The sequence below is a fragment of the Lissotriton helveticus genome, chromosome 12 (genome assembly GCF_964261635.1).
Source record: "Lissotriton helveticus chromosome 12, aLisHel1.1, whole genome shotgun sequence".
NCBI classification, from domain to species: domain Eukaryota; kingdom Metazoa; phylum Chordata; class Amphibia; order Caudata; family Salamandridae; genus Lissotriton; species Lissotriton helveticus.
In genome coordinates, this window is record NC_136073.1 from 539,083,795 (window position 1) to 539,101,094 (window position 17,300).

Here is a 17,300-nt window from a genome sequence, read left to right on the forward strand (position 1 = left end):
ATCCTTTCTTTCATGAATATCTCTCCTTTGATGGCCCCTTCCTCTGAGCCCGATTGTCTGCACGGACCGCTGGTCATCCCTTGGCCTGAGGATACAGTTTATTGCCCACTACTGTATGCACTCGCCCCTCTTCAAAGGAGCTACTATTGATCATGACCTCCCCACCCCCTGAGATTCGATCAGGCGCACACATTCCAAAGGAATTGGCGGAACACTCAGCTGCGTGATAGCCCCCTCCTATTGTATGGGGGTGAGGACCTCTACTGTAGCCACGTGTTGGAATGAGCCGGAACTGGGGGGGGGTACCGGGGATGTCATTTTTCATTACTTCACAATGTCTTTATTGTAATAAAGAGCGGTCACATGTCGTAAACCAGTGTATAAAAGGCCAGGCCTCAGAGAGGCTGCTAGAGAGCACCTCGAGACGATACCTTGTTGTCCGATCTGATGTGTTCTGCTCCGTCGGAATAAAACTTGTTTCTTGTCTTCCTGTCTCCAGCGCCTGCCTCTTTATTTGATAAACTTCGTATGGTATTAGAGGCGTTTAACGCCGGGCAAAATTACTTAAGAAACATCGACTAAATCGCCTGACCATTTTCCTGACTTTCCTCAATCCAGTACCCCCAGCACGGTTAGCGGAATGTCAAAGGGTGTCCCCACTCCAGCTATCCCCAAATCAGGGGCATTAACTACCTCTGCCCCAGACAAGGGGCCTGCTGTGACAACAAGGCCCATAAAATCTCAGGGACCCGCCCTGCACTTACCACCTGATGCATGCCCATACGTATTAGTCTTAGCAGGCGTCCCATCGCTTAAAGAAGGTCAAGGTGAGTCGTGGGTCCAGTTAAATAACAAATGTATAGATTGGCTATGCAAACATAAAGGGGTAGGTCATGACAGTTCCAATGAAATCTTGTCAGCACGCCGAGTAAGTTGGGTTGGTCCCTTATTTAAGAACATTAACGGCGACTGCATTGTGATTAATTTCCGCCACCCTGGCACAGCCAAATACATTCTAAACAGCAACAACCACCCTGGACCATCAACTGTTATAACTCCACTTTCACTGGGCTATTTTTATAGGCCCCCCCAGAGACCATTTAGTCAAGCCCCACCACCTTACCCCCTGTTTAATAGATTTAGTGTTTTATCTGAGTTGAGTAGTTTTGAATGACCACTACCATCTACACTCCTTGATACAACACTTAATGACCAGCCGTACATAATTCATTCCATAGCCGAACCGCCAATTTGCCTCAATGCAATGGCGCCCAATGATTCAAGAGTACCCACATCATCAATTATACATCTAACATCTCCCCAGGGCATGAATACTCCCACATTCACTGATAACCTGACGATCTTGAGCTGGAACCTTGCTGGTCTTAAAGCTAAAACACAAATTAAGGAGTGGACAATTCCTGGAGGAAGAGGATATCCTGCACCCTAATCAATCTGGGTTTCGGGCCTCACACTCAACGGAATCCGCCCTTCTGTACACCGTGGAGACACTGAAGACCGCCATGGATCAAGGGAAGAAGGCCATCCTTATCCTACTTGATCTATCGGCGGCCTTCGATACGGTGTCCCACCCAATACTAATCAGGCGACTGAGGGCAGCTAGGATTGGAGGCACCGTGTTGGACTGGCTGAAGAATTTCCTCGACCATCGTAGACAGGTCACGGTGTTAGGAGATCACCGCTCTGAGGAAAAAGTCACACAAACAGGGGTACCGCAGGGCTCCAGTTTAAGCCCGGTACTGTTTAACGTATACATGATCCCCTTGATTGAGCTGATTTCGTCTTTTAACATCAGTACTATATCATACGCTGACGATACTCAGCTCATTCTAGTGCTAGACAGGGAAAATGGAAAAGCAGAGGAAAATCTAAAAGCCTGCCTTACCGCAATTTTCATTTGGATGCGGGACAATCATCTAAAGTGTAATGCCGGGAAGACCGAAATCATACCCTTCGGCCCCCAAAACCCCTTTTCCCCTAGCTTATGGTGGCCACTGGGGGTGGAGTCCCCTCCGGATACCATCACCACGGGCCGCAACTTAGGGATCAGGTTTGACAGTGCCCTATCTTTCAAACAGCAAGCAGGGGCAGTGGCAGGGTCCTGTTTTAATATCATCAGAGGGCTTAGAAAGTTTTTTGATTTTCTCCCTCTGACAGCCAGGAAGACGGTGACAGTAGCACTTGTAACATCTCGCTTGGACTACTGCAACAGCTTATATGCAGGATCAAATCGATCCGTCCTGCATAGGTTGCAGGTTGTCCAAAATGCTGCTGCCCGTCTGGTCCTAAAATGGCCGAGGAGGTCATCTGCCTCGGCCGCCCTCAAGGCCCTACACTGGCTACCCATTCACAAACGCATTCTGTTCAAAATCTTAGTGATTACCTTTAGGGCATATCACCAAAAAGGACCCAAATATTTCCTTCCCTGGTTTAAACAGTATGCACCAACACGCTCCCTAAGATCAGCCAACATGAATTTGTTGCAGACCCCCAAATTCAAACTCTCAACTAGAGGAGGGAAATCTCTCGCAACACTGGGCGCAAAAGCTTGGAATAGACTTCCTCCCAACTTGCGCTTGATCTCTGTTGAGAAGAATTTCCGTAAGGCTCTGAAAACTTGGATTTTCAACCTTTCAGACTCGGCCAGTATGACTCTGGTTTAGACACAGCGTTCTGTTCAGAGGAGATGGATGTGTGAGCTGACTTTTCCGGCCTTCCACCTAGGCTACGGGCTACAAGCGCCAAGATGCTCCTTGGAGTGACAGTCGCGCTATAAAAGTGCATACTTACATTACATTACATTACAGAGTGGGTTATTAATTTCGATGTCCTGATGTTCCAGGAGACCTGGTGTATTAGTCCCCTACTTCAGGAAGGGTACAGCTGTTATAATCAGATTGTACCCACCCCGGCCTTGGGCCGCCCAAGTGGGGGACTATCTATTTGGGCCAAGATTACGGCAGGAGTCAAAATTGAAACATTACCTGTTAATGATAAGAATTTTCAGGCGTTGATATACATTAGTAGGATAAAGTAATGCCTAATTAACTTTTATAACAATGATTTCACAACTCATCCCAACGTTAATTTTATAAGATTATTTGATTTTATTGACAAAATTGTTGATGGTCACAAACATGGCAATTTTGACGGCATTTGTATAGGGGGTGATTTTAATGCTCATATTTACCCTAGAACCCCTACCTTCAAAAGAGGAGCAGAACTGCTTGACCATTTAGCTTTACGTGATTTAGTTAATGCTATGGAGATGGTAAATATTACTGGGACTGAAGAACCTGTGGCAACTTATGTAGGGTGAGGATGTTCAACTACAATTGACTATGTATTCATATCCTCTCTCCTAGAAGACCTTTTATTAAAGGCTAATGTCAACGTCCCCTATAGTGATCACTATCCGATTTTAATTAGCCTCAAATCCATCAAAAGACAGGGGAACATGAGAGAAATTGGGGCCCAAAACTTAGCGGCATCCACAGACAAACTTAGGGTGGTCTGGAGGGGGATTGATAACAAGGGAGTCTTAACTCGCACCATCCAAAAGCACCCCCAATTAGTGTCACTCTGTCTATCCACCGACAGTCCCGAACATGTTATCATCGAGGCCTTTACGGGCCTCTGTAAGGCTATAAAAAAGGAAATCTCTAAACCAGCCCAAGCAACCAATCATACACAACCGAGGTGGCTTGACTCCTTATGTTCTAAAGCCAACCGGGAACTAAGGGCTGCCCTCACAGCGGTCCCACGAGATCAGTCTGCTGTGAGGAGACTGAGGGCCAGTTATAAGCATACTCTTAAAATAAGATCAGAGGAGTTACTAAGAGATCATTGGGACTCTCTTGTGCGTTTTGCGTCTCTGAGGGATGTCACTGGGTTCTGGAGCGAAGTTAAGAGTCTAAGATCACTAGGAACAATTATCACCCCCATAAATTGTAATATTCCAGGGGATGTGTGGGTGGATCACTTCTCGAAAATTTATGAGGCCCCACCTAACCCCACGGGCTCTGCCCCTCCGTTAACTACACTGAATATTACTCTAATGGAGGTGGAAGATGCCATTTTAGAAAGTGCTGGGAACAAAGCCCCTGGGCCCGACGGTCTATCCATTGACCAAATTAAATCGGAACCTGACTTTTGGGCGCCATTACTGTGTAACATCTTCAATCACTTGTCCCATACCTCACCCCCAGTACCCTGGTCAAATAGCACTATTGTGCCTATTTTTAAAAAAGGCAACAGATCGGACCCTGCCTGCTATCGTCCGATATCTTTAATAGACAACACCTTGAAGATTTTAGGCAGGGTCCTTTTTAACAGGATTAGAGTTTGGGCAGAAGATAATTCTATCCTACACCCATGCCAGCTAGGCTTCAGAAGCCACGTGGGTACCGTGGAGCAATGCCTAAACTTAAATCTATTAATGGCAAAGTACACTATTGCAGAAAAATCCCCCCTTTATTTAGGTTTTATGGATTTAAGTTCTGCTTTTGATTTTGTTAATCGTTCTCGTTTATGGTCCGTTTTGTTGAATTATGGTTTAGATGAATCTTTGGTTTATTTTTTGGCCCACCTGCATAGTGACTTGAGAGCCCGCGTTTGTTTGAATACCCTCGGTGAAGTCTCCAGTGATATTTTTAATGGCAGGGGGGTCAGACAGGGCTGTGTTCTGGCCCCCCTTCTTTTTATTTTGTATATAAATGAACTAAGCAGCTTTGTGTGTAAACTAACTACTGATGTCCCGCAAGTCAATGGCAGACAACTTCCCGCCCTCCTCTACGCGGATGAAGCGGTCCTTATGGCCCGCACACCGAATGCACTGCGAATTTTAATTTCTGGCTTTGTTTCGTATATGGCAGACCTTGGTCTCTGCACAAATTTTAACAAATCATTTATAATGTGCTGTGGCCCAAAAAAACACAAGATTAATCAAATTTTGACAGGGAATAATGTTTTAAAAAGCACAAGCTCTTTCCCATATCTAGGCCTGCTGTTCGCTGACTCTGGCTCATGGCAACCCCATGTTGCCCTGGGGAGAAACAAATTGGGCAAAGCCATAAACTCTGTAACCTCTCTTCGCCAACCCCTACACGCTGAGGTTATCACATCATTGTTGCAAATTTACAAGACTCAATGCTTACCTACAGTAACCTACGGCTCTGAGGTATGGGGCTACACGAATTGCACCAATATACAGACGGTGGAGAATAGGTTCTGTAGAAAGATCTTGGGGGGGCTATTTCTGCCCCAACTTTCGTGTGCCACCGAGAACTGAGCCTTAAGTATACAGAGGATTTTATAAGATCTAGACCTGCTCTGTTCTGGTTGAAAATATGGACGAACCCAGCCGCGTCACTGACCCGCAACATCATTATGGATTGTCTAAAATGTGAGCGTGCCAGTCATATACCATGGCTCGGGGCGGTGGAAAAAAGTCTAGCGAGTGTGGAGCAGGGCCATTTATTTACATCCCCCCACACAATAGATCGTACACACAAGAACTTATTTAAAAAGGCTCTGTATAATCTTTATAACAACGAGAGGGAAAAGAAAGAGCTCGTAAAACCTGCCACTATAAGGTACATAACCATCTTGGTATCTAGTGACAGGCCTTATGACCTGCCCCAAGGCTACCTGAGTAGAAAGATGAGTAAATGGAACAGGAGCCTGTTGTTTCGGTTCAGGGATGGGAGCATCAAAAACCTATTATGCTTCCCAATAGGCTTTAATAGAAATTTAGAAAACCTAAACTGTCCCTGTAACCATGGCGGGAAACAAAGCCTTTTACATTTTATGATTTTTTGTGGCTTCTATGTAAAATATACTAAACATTTTTTAATGCCATATTTTCGTAAGACTGTCATGCTGGATTTTAAATTAGGCCTTGTTGATCTACTGAGGTTGGGCTCTGATGAAGTAATTTTTAGAGTCAGTTGTTTTCTTAAAGCTGCTGTCCGCTCAAGAGTGTCATTGAACATGGCGTGAAAAGATTTGCACTACCATTTGCTTAGTTTGCACATTGCCTATTTTGCACAAGTAGCTGCTTTTTGCACATATCACTGACATTTCTGCACTGTTCTTAATTGTTGTGTATATTATTGTGTACCTTAAAATTATTGATATATTTATCTATGCAGTTATTTGTTATTTGTACCTTTTCAAACTTACATCATGGTGAATTATGTGATTTTATTATGTGATTTTAGATTGTGATACTATGTGTTGTGGATGACTGTTGTGATCTTATGTACTTTTATGGATGTTACCTAAATCCGAATAAAGATCTTTGACTTGACTTGACATGATAGTTCTCAAAATATATGGCCCTAGGAGTAAGCGGAGCATCCCACTAAAAGTGAAAGAACCAAAAACCCGATCTATGCCGCATTTCATGTGCAGAACAGATTTTCTGTGCATTTTGAAAAAACTGCTCTGCCTCCTGAAATTCGGCAGATTTGAATCATTTTGCCCTTTTACAGGGGTTTGTGGTGTTTCCAGTTGCTCAGTAATCACCATGAAAAGCTCACAAAATGTCACACTTCGCTCAACTAATTCTCACCGTTCTTTCCCTGGTGGTGAAACATGTTAGTAAAATTCCAGGAACCACGGCTGTTTTGTGGAATATGTTCTGCCCAACAAAAAAAGCACCAAGGCTACTTCCACCACCTATGCCTTACTTTGGGAAATCCAGGGCACTGGCAAAGGAACCAACTAGTACCCCTAAAGACTAGTCAGTGGGCTAGTAGTATCCCATTGAATCGTTTCCACTCACTGGCCAACACTCACTGCCCATACACAACCTGCTTGCCAACATTATAAGTAAGCATTTCGTTCTTTGGGTTGGAGAAGTTTTGTGGGATCTGCAATAACACCTCATGAAAGTATCAGCTCCAGTTACTCAAATGACTGTTGCAATAACACTTTCATACATTTTACTTTGAAAGGTAGCAACCCAAACCTGTGGACGTATAGCGCTGATGGCAAACAACAGGTGTGAGCCTCTGCTCTTTTGACTGCTTGTTGCCAACTGACAGGTTTGCCGTGCTTCTTACAGCGCTTTGAAGAACATTAGCCACAGCCTGCAGGTTAAACATTGCTACAGCAATTAAAGCTTGAGAGCTACAATAGTATGTTGATTGTACAACTCCCTAGGAAAGGGCTGGTTTTCTTTGAGGAACATAATTTTCTGAATACCATATTTTGTGTACGTCCATTAAAGTGCTTTTCAACTTATAAAGCAAAGTGCTGTCTGGACAACCATGTACATGAGTACCTCGCTGATCTACACCACCTCTCTATGTTAGCCTTGTGCTGCTCTGCTGCCTGTTCTTGAGAGAGTTCCAGTGCTAAAGAGGGGTATTTGATTGTTCGGTTTGTGCTCCAGTACTGTGGGCCCAGGGCACCAGTGGTAAAGGAAAACAACTGCTGCAACTGGAGGCAAGTGACCTCGAAGTGCCCTGGGACCCCAGAGAACAGCTTTCACACTGGGGCTGCTTTACAACCTCTTATTGTCAGAACATCCGCCATATTGTCTAATTGTGTGCACCCGTGCCTCCAGCAAACCTCACTGAGACTGGTGCCTGTTCTTCTTTCACCACTAGCCATAGGGCCATGGTTTTATCTACCCTGGCCTGACTTCAAAACATTCTATAAGAAGGTTGGATTTAATCACAATGGAACTAGTGAGGTCCTAGTGTGGGGAGGGTTCTCTGCAAATAATATGGCCTGTTGTCTTCATTGACTCCATAAGAAAAAGAAAATCAAACTAACAAGGCAAGTCAGTCTTTTCAGAGCCGTCCATCAACTGGGTTTCTTCTCTCTGCAAGGCAAAACTAAACAACCAGATCTGTTGCCTATAACTCTTCAAAAATCAAAAAATGTATATTGAGCTTGAAAAAGGTTTCTGGTTGTGTTGACTCTAAATATTGTAGTATGAGGCAATGCCCACCCTGCATTCAACCGCTCCTTCTATCAAAAACTGTAGCTTACCTCTGCCTCCCAAATAATGTTTGTGAAATTTGCTTTTATGCTATCAATTTCATAAGTATGCCAGTCTGCCAGTAAAATGACATTCATTTAATTCCTTAGGAAGTGTAAAAAGTGATAAGTACAATGTGTGAATTATTCTCAGCACTAGTAATCAGTAGGGCCGCATTCCCATTCATCACTTTATAGCTTGCCCATTCGACCAGAGATGTTTTAAGAGATGGGCAAAGTGGGCAATTGCCCAGGGCCTTCATTTTCCATGGTACCTTCAGAGAAAGTGTTTTTCTCTCTATAGCATCTCTATTTCTCAATCTCAATTTCTTTCCCTCTCTTAGCCTGCCTCACTCTCAGCTTCTGTATCTCCTGTTCTCTCTACCCAGTGCAACGATGTAGTGTCTTGCAAGTTTTATGATGGAACAATAGGTGTCAGAGCGAAACCCAATGAAAGCTTGTTTTAGCATGTGGAGCTCACAGTAAAACGCAGAAGAATTAAGCTCAGTGTGTGGCGTAGAGCCCCCTGCCCGCCATAGATCGTAAAAAAGGCTACAATACCATTGCAAATCAATTTAATACAATTTTCAACAATATGTTTAATACAGATAATTTCCTTAAACAATGGAAAAAGGTATCTATTCTCCCATTAATAAAAAACCTAACCTCAACCCACAAGACCCTAAAAGTTATCAGCCTATTTCCAGGATTCCACTCTCTACCAAAATAGAAGAGAAATGAATGAACCAACAACTCTCCACATTTATAAACAACAACAAACTCCTCCACCTGACGAAACTCAGTTTCAGATGTGGACACAGTACAGAGACTGCACTGATCGTGGCTACTGAGGAGATTAGATCCACCCTTGATAAAGGGGGGAAAGCCGAGTTGATCCTGCTTGAGCTCTCCTAAGGCATTCAACACTGTCAATCAAAGTTTGGACTGACCATCTCTCTGAGATAGGAATCAAAGAAAAGCCTTAGCGCTTTTAAAATCATTTGGAAGTGAGAGAGAACAATCAGTATCAGCCGAAGTATTTGAACCAGACCGATTTTTTCTCCCTTGTTAAGTCCCTCAAAGGTCGTCACTAAGTCCCAACTTATTTAATGTATATTTGACACCTCTGACAGCACTGATCACATTTTTGTAGCTTCTCTTTAACGTCATATGCTGCCGACATCCAGATTGTCATCTCACTAGCTAATGATATCAAGAGTACCGACATCAGATTCAGCAACTGCATGCTGGCAATCAGTAAATGGATATGTTCAAATTGTCTCAAACCTAATTCAGGAAAACAGAAGTCATTCTGTTTGGCAGAGACACTTCCTTTTGGTCCCCAAGTTGGTGGCCTGAAGATCTGGGCACTCTCCCTGAGTCAGCCAAAAAGTAAAAAACCTGAGGGTTCAGGTGGATAATATATTGACATATGGCAATCAAGTTAAAGTCATCACACCATCTGCCTTTTTCATAATTAAAACGGTTAAGAAAATTCTACTTATCTCTCAGTGACATTACAGAGTACAGTTATGACCGCACTCATTTTGTCCAAACTAGATTACTGTAATGCTCTTTTCTTAAACATTCTACAACAATCCCATACCATACTTCAGGTACTTCAGAGTACAGCAGCATATATACTTATGGGTATCGCTAAATTTCGATATGCCACACAAGGTTTACGTAAACTACACTGGCTATAGGTCAGCCAGTGAATAATTGTAAGGCCTTATGTATCACCCATAAAGCCATGTCTGGCACAGGTCCTAAACACCTGCAGCAGAGTTTAATTTGGTCCCACCCAACCAGACATTTGTGCTCACTCAACGCACACAATGTCGTTCCAATTTTCAGACGTGCTTCTTGGGGCAGTAGGAGCTTCATTCTCAATGCGGTCAGGCTTTGGAATCCTCTTGTTGCTTTTATTAAAGTTATCCCAGACCTTTGGCCTTTCTGGAAAGCTTTAAAAACCTGGCTATTTAACTGTTAGGAACCCACCTGTTTATCACATAGTGAGATCTCAGCAATGCTGAAGAAGAGACAGGACACCCCCAGGTTTACGTGCACTTTACAAATCATAATAACATAACATAACATTGCTGGGGACCTAGGCTGAGGAGGACACTACAACTGGCAAAGAGGATGGGATGAGAAACCCAAAGAACGACTGTGCTCTCCTAGAGAGCTTGACGTGGTCCAAGCAAACTGCTCATGCATGCCACCGATGTTGTTGGCGAAGTACAGAATTAACACCTCATGCAAGTGGAGTCAAAGCACAACTCCAGCAGCTGTAAAACAGGTGAAGACAATGGAAGCTTTGCAAAGAATCCATACGTCGATGGCCGACAACCTGCTGGTTAGCCCATACATAGAGGTACAGCACTGCCACACAAGATAAAGTAATACTTTATACAGAGTGTTAATGCTGAAGGAGGATTCAACCAGGTTTAACAAGTAAAGCTGCTGATAGGTGAAATAACACTGCGAACAGAAGCTCTGCATGGTGGAGATCAACTAGGTATCAGAAAATACAAATTGACATTTAGAAGAGAAAAAATGCATGACTTACTGAATCCACTAAAGAGTCATCGTACCACAGCACTCAGTGAAGTGGCTCAGGGAGAAGTGCCCTGGGTTGTGCTAACAGAGCTGATACAACCTCTGCACCAGGTGCTGCAACCCAAGCCAAGCCCGGGTTGTGTTTGACAGGTGCACGACATATTAACATAGTTTACGATTTTGTCGGAACAGTGAAAGGCTGTATTTCGGATGGACACCAAGAAGAAAGTTTAATTTCCAGTCATCATCAAAGATGATCCAGATGGCAGTATTTCAAAAGGTCTTAGAGACACTGAGACAGAAACTGCGTCCTGAAACATGCTACTTTGAGGTTTCGCACTGGTCTACAATGTTGCCGCCTTCCTGAAACCACCACCACCTTTTGATATAGCCAAAAAGCAAAAATAAAGGTGACAGATGGATTTCTTGGATAGAAACATTGGATGACGTGATAGAAATCATAAATAAAATGCTGCGAACTGATGAAGAAATCACATTCTGTCAGATTAAAGAAACATTGAATCTCCAATTGAAACCAGTACCAAGCGTTGAGTATGAAAGATACATTTTCAGTCAAGAATGCCAAAAAGTTGGTCAAACCATTGATGAATTTGTGGAAAGACTTGACACACTCATCAAACACTGTAAGTTCAATTAATTTAATTATGAAGATGCTATACTTCTTAGAGTTATTGATGGATGTTTGTCAGATTCATTCAGACGACGAATGCTGAAAGAAACTCCTAGTCTGGAGCATGTGTTGATTGCTGCCAGAGCTGAGGAACATGTTGAAAGACAAGCTGCTGACATGGAGGCCAGAGTTGGGCAGAGCAAATCAGTCATGAGCATAAAATGTAAGCAAAAGACTGATGGACACAAAATGATGTCTACAAGTAAAAAGAAGCTATGTTTTAGATGTGGAATTTCCTTTCCAAATGAAGGTAAATATCCCGCCATTGGACAGATATGTAAAGGCTGTGGGAAAGAGAACCATTTTGTGATGGTTTGTAATGAAGCAATGGAAAAAGTAAGTGCATAATGGTGCAAAGACAAAATGGCTGCCAGATCATTCCAGAAGCAACGTTCGATGAACACCCACAAGGCCAATTGAGGCTAATTGAAACTGAACGAAGTAGACTTTCATCTAAATCATCATCAAACAGTTCTTCCTCCTCAAAATCAAGTGAAAATGAGGAAGATGGTTGTGCCATGTTGATGTTTACCTCAGAAAAACGTGCACATGTTGGCTGGCTGCATGTGAGGAAAAACGTAAGTCAAAAAAAAGTCGACATGCCAAAGCATCAAAGTCAAATAAACATTGTCCGAAGACTACATTGAGAGTAAATGGTTGCCTGATATTTTCATAATCGACAGTGGTGCATCGATAAACATAGTGCCTGAAGAGAAATACAATGAAGTAATACCAAAGTAATACACTTTGGTTTTCGATGGTGAAAGCCGTGGCAATGGATATCATTGCTACGACTTACGCCATCGAAAATCAAAGTGTACATATGGGCTGCATTGATGCCCATTAAAAGAAAAGGTTCATTTGTAGCGAAAGAGAAACACAAGAGAACGAAGGAGCAAGCACCCATCCATGTGCTTCAAGGTACAGCGTCAAATGCCTGTATGCTCACTTTCAGTACAGCTGCTAATATGGGACTGATATTTGTGAACTATAACATGAATGCTTATCACAAGATAGTAAGTCAATTCCCTTTGGTGGTTCATGGTTTAGCAAAACTTGAGGCTATGAATGTAAAGTTGCACATTAATTCAGATGTCTGTCCTGTTACTCAGAGACATAGGCAATTTGATTTTCATTTACAAGAAACGGTTGAAAAGGAAATTCAATTGTTACTTAAGCATGACATTATTGAGCGTTGAACTGGTCCGATGCCATGGGTTTTATCCGATAGTGGTAGTGCCCAAAAAGGACAGTGAAGATGCTGTATGCATATGTGTTGACATGCAACAAGCAAACAAGGCAATTGAACGAGAACGAAATCAATGTCCACACATTGCTGACATGATAAAGCAATTAAATGGTGCAAAGGTCTTCTCCCACCATGATTTAAATAAAGGTTATCATCATTAAGAACTCAAAGAAGATTGCAGGTAAATTGTGACCTTTTCTACACACCTTGGTCTGTTTCAATACAAAAGACCTAGTTTTGGTGGTTTTTCGATGATGTCATTCAACTCGTCATAAAGCCTGTTGTGAATGCATTCAGTGATAGCGATGATATATGATAGTTGGAGCTACACAGAAGAAGCATGATAAAGCTCTCACACAAGTAAGTTGTTTATTTACTGATGTAGGTATGAATGTGAATGCAGACAAGTGTGGATGCCACAAGACAAAGTTATTGTTCTTTGGCCATATCTTTTCAGATTGGTGTATGACACTTGATCCTGCAACAGTACAAGCACTGTCAAATGCTGATCCCCCACAAGATGTTAATATGGTGCGTTTATTCCTTGGCATGGCCAGTTGCTGTTCAAATTACATACAAGACTTTGCTACAATAAGTGCTTCATTACAAGAGTTAATGAAGAACATTTTTTCATTTAAGTGGTCACAAGAATGTGAGAGCAGTTTCAAGAAAACCAAACAAGGCATTAAAACTGCTGCTGAAATGGCCTACTTCAATCCAAAGCTTCATACAGAGGTTGTTGGTACTAGCCCAGTGGGGTTAGGTGCAGTCCCGATACAGCACAGCAGACACACAAATGCTCAAAGGCATATTGTGGCATATGTCAACAGACGTTTCTCCCAGACAGAACGTGCTTATTCACTACATGAGAAAGGAAGTTTAGCCATGGTATGGGTGTGTGAACATTTTCATGTTTTCCTATAGGGAAAGCCTTTTACGCTGGTGACTGATCACCAAGCTTTACTGACTATATTTGGTAATCCAAAAGCCAAGATGCATCCTCATATTGAACGGTGGGGAATACGATTACAAAGTACAATTATACCATTGAGCATCCTCCAGGGAAGGCTCAAACCCCTGCTGACTACTTTTCCAGAGTGCCTATATAAGGTCAGGGTAATCCAACCAAGATGACTGAAGCCTACATTAAATTAATTGTAAAGTCAAATACAGCAGTTGCTACATCGTTAGCCCAGATCCACACTATCACAAGCCATGATAGTGACATGCTGTAGTTAAAAGATCTAAACACAACAGTCATGAAACCAACGCACACAACCTCTCATCAGTGATGGTGAATATTAGAAACACAAAAATGTTAAAGATGAACTGTCCTTAACTCAGGAAGGGGTTATGTTGCAAGGGTCGAGATCCTGATTCCGGAGAGTCTGCGACACAAAATAATTGAAGTAGCTCAGTGACATAGTGGCATTGTTGCCAACAAAAGAGCTTTCAGAGATTGAGTTTAGATTCCATATTTAGATGCGAGGGTTAAAAAAGGAACTCAAGACCTGCCATCTATGCAACTGCCTTTCTACAAATATTACTCAACATCCTCTCACCATGTCAGAACTCCCCAAGATCCTTGGGGGAGAATAGCCATCGACTTTTTTGGTCCATTTGATAATGGACATTATCTGGTGGTAATTGTGGATGAATACTCGAGAGGCTAGATGGCGTCTTTGCGACATACGACATTCCAACCATTTTGCAGACTGATAATGGCCCGTCTGTTAACAGTCAAGAATTCAAGGACTTCCTGGAGCATCTGAATATCGAGCATCAGAAGAGTACACCTTTATGGCCGCAGGCCAAAGGACTTGTTGAGCGTCTTATGAATACGCTAAAGAAAGCAGAACAGGGTGCAACTCTTGAGAGGCCCAGTTTGAAAACTGTAGTGAATTATACACTACGAGCCTATCGTTGAACACCTCACTTGACCACAAGTGGAAGTGCTACGACTTTGATGTTCGGGAGACCAATGACAACCAAGTTACCTCAATAGACCTCAATAGACCAACAAAAGAGAAGGAAATGAGAATACAAATCATAGGAAGGACATGGCAGAAAATGAAAGCCTATGCAGACAGGAGGCGTCATACAAAGAACATCAAGTTTAAGAAAGGAGATCTAGGGACCAAAGAAGGAAATATGATGCTGAACATTTCCACGTAGGGTCCACCAAGGCATTTTATGTCTTCTTCTGATGGAGATGGTGAAACAAAGACTGAACCTGAAAACTCAGTGACTGATGTTACCTCTTCACTGTCTTTGAAAACCTCTGACACTGAAGGTGACAGCTCCCGGCTTCCAGTAACCAGAACATGTTGAATAATTAAGGCTCCAAGAAGGTTGATTGAAGAATGTAAACAAACACACACATACACACACAGAGTGGGAATTGTAGTGTCTTGCAAGCTTTATGACAGAAACCTTTTGGCTCCTAACGGACTCCGTAAAGCTGTGAAGTAGGTGTCAGAGCAGAACGTGATGAAAGCCTGTTTTAGAATGTGGAGTTTGCAGTTACACGCAGATGAATAAAGACGAGTAATACGAAGCTCTATGTATGGTGTAGTCATTAGCGGGTACCCAGGCTGCGAAGGACGATACCCATATGTCCCCTGTTTTTATGTGATCTCTTTTCTGAAAATGTAACTAGGGATTCAATATTGTCAAGCATCATGAGTTCTTGAATTAGCAGAAAATAGGTACGAAAATTCAAAGTAGTGTGAACAAGGGCCCACAATAAAAAAATATTGTCCAGTGCATGTATCTCTATAGACAGGGACGTATATCATATACACATCACTTCACAGCACCAATAAATTCACGTAACTAATATCAGAGCAGTTCCAATGCCAAAGGTCGATTAAAGACTCATTCTCTGTATTCGTATAAAAAACAGGACTAGGGTCTGGCCCTGTGCTGAAAATGTAAATCTAACTCGAACTGCTAGGCCAGGACCTCTGAGAAGGAAGACTGCAGACTATTAATTAACACTGTTGTGGTTCTTTTCATTCCGTGGAACTCACACCATAACTTGACAAAATGTGCTTCTTTCTACAGATGGAAAGCACAGAGTGAGAGTGTTGCATTGGTGAGCTATGTGATTTCCCTTGTCCCTGTGCCATTTAAAATCCCTCTTCCATGATTGCCCATCTCTGAACTTGCAGCAAGAGCAAGTGCTCTCGCAGGGCACTATAGTATGCCTACCTGATATGCCTGATCACTATGGCTTGGTTTTCAGATGATGTGGCAACAGACTGAATAAGGCATTAATGACTCACTCTCAAGTACAGAAAGTATTTATTTCCCATTGAGTCGAAAAACTTGTATTGTGGGTCTTAGTGATGGACCACTTAACCTGATTATGCCTGGGACTTTACCTGACTTTAAATTTAAAATTTGGAATCTATGGAGTATTGTGATGTTTTGCAGATATATTATTTTATGTTACAAACTCTAGTGGGCAAATATGTTATAGCAATAACCCGTTTAAAGACCTAAACACAATCAGCTCAATATTCAGTGGCTAAACATTTTTTGTTTTGTAAAAAAAAAACTAAGGTAAATTTAAAATTTCCAGCCTTTGAATCTCAGAATTCTGATTTTCAAATCGATTCTAACTTGTCACTATTTTCTATTTAGCTGGGAAAATTCACAACTTTTAGGCTTAGAAAATATGAGCTGATGCTTCAAATGCTACCGTCGCATTTCCTTATGACACAAATAAAGCAAAACTACATTTTGGTAATAAATCAAACCAGCTAGCAACATTAGCCTTTCAACCTGAGTGACTTTGAAATGTACTGAGGAAAAAACGTTCCCATTAACCTTGAGCTATCCCCACGGTGTACACTTCCTTAAAAATCTACACATATTTTGTTCCCAGGGCACAAAATCTTATTTCAGGCGCACTGCGAAAATGTTCAAACACCAGAATGCAAACCACGCAGGAACCATTTGTTGTCCCGCTGTGCAGCAGAGCAGGTGCTCGTGCTCTGATGTGTTTTTTTACCACCGCCTTTGGGAGAAGCAGTGCTTAATTTGTGTCTGTGGTTGTAAATGTGGGCTCGGAATCTTTGTTGAGGAATAGCACTTATCTTTCATTAGAATTTGTCACAGGCCAAGAAAGCGACAACACAAAAGTGAGAGAAAGTTGCAGGACGGGAAAGATAGGTAAATGCGCCTTAAACACAGAGATAAAGAGACAAGAGGTGGAATAAAGGTTACGCAGCCATGGTTTTAGCAGTCCTTGCACTTGATTGAGACGAAATAGTACACTCTACACGAGACAGTTTTCTGTGTGTGTGTGTGTGTGTGTTGAGTGCGCTTGAAGCCCGAATACAGGAACCAGGGAGTGAAAGTGACATGGGTGGCAATGTGCACATGGAAAGGTCTAAGGAACAAAGTTTTGTTTTCCCTCACATTACACAAATGGTATTTTGACATCCCACAATTACACGTGTTTACACAACGTTAATCATATTTTTTATGGCACAGGAAGATAAAATGATCACTCGTTTCAGAAAGCGCCAAAATTCGGATTAAATTGGCAACAAAGAAATCTTGAAATAAGAGTGCAACAATTTCTTTGGTGAATTACAATATTGATTGTACAGTTTACAAAAAATGCTCTTTGCATGTGTTACTGTTAGTTAGACTTATACATGCACGTAGCTCTGAGAATACGACCTTTAATCTTCAATAATGTACATTATGAAGTCGTTAAACAAGCATATCGTAAAATATTGAGTTGAATTAGGCAATCTTTGTGCATTCAAA